Genomic DNA, 4,731 nt, shown 5'->3' with positions numbered 1-4,731 from the left:
GATGCTGGTCCACTCACTATTTTGACTGTGACTCTTTCACTAAAAAGAGAGTCATTTTAAAATGAATTCATTTTAAAACTATTTCTTTTTTTGACAATAGACAAGCTTCCAGCTCATTATTTTCCAGTCTCAGCTCCTGGGTGCTGAGATAGTAGGCAAGTACCACCCCTCTCAGTTCCTTAACTCTTTTATTTTTTGTTCTGAGACAGGGTTTCTCTGTAGTTTTGGAGCCTGTCCTGGAACTACCTCTTGTAGACCAGGCTGGCCTTGAACTCACAGAGATCCACCTGCCTCTACCTCTGGAGTGCTGGGATTAAAAGTGGGCGCCACCACTGCCCAGCTCAGTTCCTTAACTCTTAGACTATGATATATGCACAGGAGAACCAAATACGCCTTGCTCCACAACTAAAACAAAATTAAAAAGAAGCTAACACTGAAGAAATGAAAACGTAGAGCTTGAGAGAGTCAGATTCCTCATAGTGCGCGGTGAGTGCCCATTTCTAGTCGGGCTCAAGACATCATCTCCCCCTGGCCTTTTCAGTCTTTTGTTGTCCCATGTATAAGATGGTGGTGACAGTAACACCTGCCTCATTAAGCTATAAAGTTTAAAGCAGAACGGCCACGGAGAAGTGTGTGAACATTATCAATGTCTCTACTCTACCTTCTCATACTAGTCAGTCCTGGGTCTGTGTGCTGGATAGTTTTATGTCAACTTGATACAAACTAGAGTCCTCAGAGAGAAGAGCATCTCAGTTGAGAAAATGTCTCCATAAGATAGGGTTGTAGGCAGGCCTGTAGAACATTTTACGAGTTAGTGATTGACGGAAGAAGAGCCCAGACCACTGTGGGTGATGGCATCCCTGGGCTGGTGGTCCTGAGTTCTATAAGAAAGCAGGTTGATCAAACCATGAGGGGCAAGTCAGGAAGCAGCACTCCTGCATGGCTTCTGCATCAGTTCCTGCCTTAGGTCACTGCTTTGCTCGAGTTTCTGCTTTGACTTCCTTTGATGATGACCTACCTGTAATGTGGAAGTGTCAGCTGAACAAACCCTTTCCTCTCCAAGTTGCTTTGTTCATGGCCTTTCATCACAGTAATAGTAACCCTAACTAAGATAGTTTGTGTCCTGACATTTTTTAAGGATTGCCTTGGTTAGTTGTTCCTGATAGCATCATGAGCTTCAGGCTAGAGATCAGGGCAGGTCCTCTGGAGACCCCAAGGCCTATAGCACAGTTAACAGATAACTGTGAGACAGGGGATTGAAGTCATCGAGGCCTCTGGCCACTTCCCAAAGCCAACATATTAGATGAAAGATACAGTGTCTTCTCTCTAGTCTCTTCTGGGGTCCTGGCTGCTGGTTCTTATTAAAGGCAGTTTTCTCCAGATTTTAGACATTGTTTTAAAAGCTTAGAATCAAACACTGGTCTCCCAAAGGACTGGATACAGTTTCTTCAGTTTTCCCTCAAATCCCTGACCTGAATTTCCAGCAGCTGGGTTATTAGTGCGTCAACAAAACATGTGCCCGGGGGATAGAAAATCCATTCTTGTCCTTTGGTCATTTAGAAAACATCAAGAAGAGAGAGTTCCTGCTTCCAGCACACTCTGGGCTTGAGAGCAGAGTTGCGCCCTGAACCTACATCACACTTTAAGGATTCAATGAGAGAGAAGTAAAATTTACTCTGAAACTCTCTTCTGCACCTTTTTATTCTGCATCAAGTCATCAAGGAGATATTATTAGACATTGTTATAATTTTCAATTAGCATTGGAACTGATGTGCTTTGTGCCTCTTGATCATACGTATCCCTAAGTCCCCTTTCCCACAACTGCACTCACGGGTGCAACCTGTTCCTCCCATGTACATAAGCAAAAATGATAAAAATAGGTATTTAGAGAGCCATCCTTATCACACATCTTCTGTAACTACTTCCAGAGTACTTTCAGTGGTCCTTGTGATACAAGCCTGGGAGTGTGGACTTCTGGATTCTGCTCACAGCCTGGGACATTCATGTAATATTCAGCAGTGAGGCACACAGCAAGCCAGAACCTGTCTGTCTTGATCATGTGAAGTCCAACCTTGGCTTCTTCCCAACTGCCCCCCATCTCTCTCTATCTGTGTCTATAACACCTATATCTCTACTTGTTCTGCCTCATCTTTCCAAATCCCTGAGAACTTAAGCTTCTGTGGCTGCTCAGTTTCCACTCTGGTACCTTCCTTCCCTTCTTGGCCATTGTTCTAGTTTGATTTCCATCACTGGGATAAAATAGCCTGAGAAAAAAGCAAGTGAGGGCAGAAAGATTTGATGCGGTTTCCAATTTTGGGTTGCTGTTCATCACTTCAGGGGAGTCAAGGCAGGAACTTGAAGCATCATTGCTCACAGTCTGCAGATGGAGAAGAAACACCCTGTCTCTGGCTCACTTACTTGGTTTTATACACGGCCAGTTTTCTTCATTCTTACACAGTTCAGGGGCCAGACTGTGAAATGGTTGATTGCACAAGGTAAGGTTGAGGTCATCTACATCAATTAACAATCAAGACAGGACTCCTACAGGCACGCCCACAGGCCAGCCTGATGTAAGAGACCCTTTTCATGGGTGACTCCAGGCAGTGTCAAGTCGACAATTAGAACCAATCAGTACAGGCATTCCCTCAGCTATCCTGCTGTATGCCTGGTGCCACAGTCACCACAGACAATAGAATTCATCTGAAAACCAGTTAATTCTCTGCACCCTGTGGTATCCCATCATCCCCCACCTTCCTCCACTGGTGCCTATGCCACTCTTCAGTCGCCTCAGCTCATAAGCTAATTGTGTCTTACAGATGTTTCTGGTAGCCTTAAATGTTGTCTTTTATGGAACAAGGTCAATATCAAGTTGTCAGAGGCAAGGAGGGCCTGGCATGGAGATTCAGAGGGCTTTGGGGTCAGACTGTACCGTTTGAGGGTCTGTTTTGTGCCTCGCTAGACAAGTGATCTTGGGAAGGTCATAATTCCCTTTTTATCTTTGCTTTGTTATCAGTTAAATGGCATAACTTCTAGGGTTGCTGTGACGATCCCAGGAGATAGGTAAGCAGGTGTTTAGCAGAATACATACAGCGTTAGAGTATTAATTGGAATAGCAAGTAGGCTCAATATTTTATTTCACTTTTTAAAAACATTTATTTTAAGTTGTGTGTGTGTGTGTGTGTGTGTGTGTGTGTATGTGTGTCTGTATATGGGTATGTGTATGTGAATACAATACCCACATAAGCCAGAAAAGAACATCAGATTCCCAAGGAGCTGGAATTACTGATGCTTATGAGCTATGAAGCATAGGTACTGGGAACAAAACTCATGTCCTTTGCAAGAGCATTATACTCTTAACCTCTGAGCCACCTACCCAGTCCCCAATTTATTTGCTTAATTTTTAAATTACATTTTATTTATTTTTTTGTGTGTGCATAAGTGCATATGTGTGAGCACACATATGTCTCATCATATGTGTTTAGGTAGAATGATAATTTGTGGGGTCTAGCTCTCTCCTTTCACCATGTGGTTTTATTAGGTTCGACATCAGATGCTTTTGTCCATCAAGTCCTCTTACTGGCCCCAAGTCCTACATTTTAGAGTCAAGGGCTCCTTCTGTTTATTTTAGTACCGGGCAGAGGTGAGATTCTCCATCTGTAACTGTCAGCAACATCTACTGAATACTTTTCTCGCTCCTGGTGTGTGATAGGAGTTCACCAAAGCTTTGTGATTGAACCTTTTCAACATTTCCCGAGAGAGGTGTTTTAGCCTGCTTGTAGACACCATATGTGCTAAAGCTAAAGCTGGGAGAGCTGAAGCAACTTAGCTTTAGTTTAGGCTGTGAAGGGGTAGAGAGGGTTGGAAAACTCTGATTTCTGACTTTCAAGAGTGCATTCACTGCTTATCCAATAAGAATCTGCTCATTAGTACAGCAACCTTTGAGCATCTTTGTAAACAGAGACTGCTCATTCATTTCCCAGTCATCCAGACCTGAATAATCACACAGAAACTATGTTAGTTATAACACTGTTTAGCCTATTAGCTCAGGCTTCTTATTAAGTAACTCCTACATCTTAAATTAAGCCATTTCTATTAATCTGTGTATCGCCACAAGGCTGTGGCCTACTGGTAAGCTGCATAGTGTCTCCCTGACTCCACCTACTCTCTCTCACTATTCCTTCCATCCTAGCTATATTCTTCTCTGCCATAGGCCAAAGCAACTTTATTCATTAACCAATAAAAGCAACATATATACAGAAGGGCATCTCACATCATCTCCCCTTTTTTGTCTATTTAAAAATGAAGGATTTAACTTTAACATAATAAAATTACATATACAAAACAGTTATCAAGCAAGACTTAGAGTTACAATATTTAGTCCATTTACATTTGTCAAATTAAGGAAAATACTCTATCATCTATCCTATCTTTGTGAGTCTAACATTTTATATCTAATTTATCCTTTATCACAATTAAGGAAAACTATAACTATCTGTCTTCAACTTTTCAAAGGCCCCAGAAGGATAGAATGTTACCTAAGTAAACAAGAAGTGCACTGTAAGTAGCTTCCGATGTTCTAGAGTTGACAGAGACATCTCGCTGCCTGGGCAGTCATCCAAAGTCCTTTTGTACCATTGGGGCATCCATCTTCATCCTACAAGCCCATTGTATCCAGCAGACTTTTCTGTGAAGCAGGAAATTTGAAAATCCATTCTGCTTATATTGGCAGTT

Source organism: Myodes glareolus, chromosome 9 (genome assembly GCF_982192425.1).
Source record: "Myodes glareolus chromosome 9, mMyoGla1.1, whole genome shotgun sequence".
Lineage (NCBI taxonomy): Eukaryota > Metazoa > Chordata > Mammalia > Rodentia > Cricetidae > Myodes > Myodes glareolus.
This window is presented reverse-complemented; position numbering follows the sequence as displayed.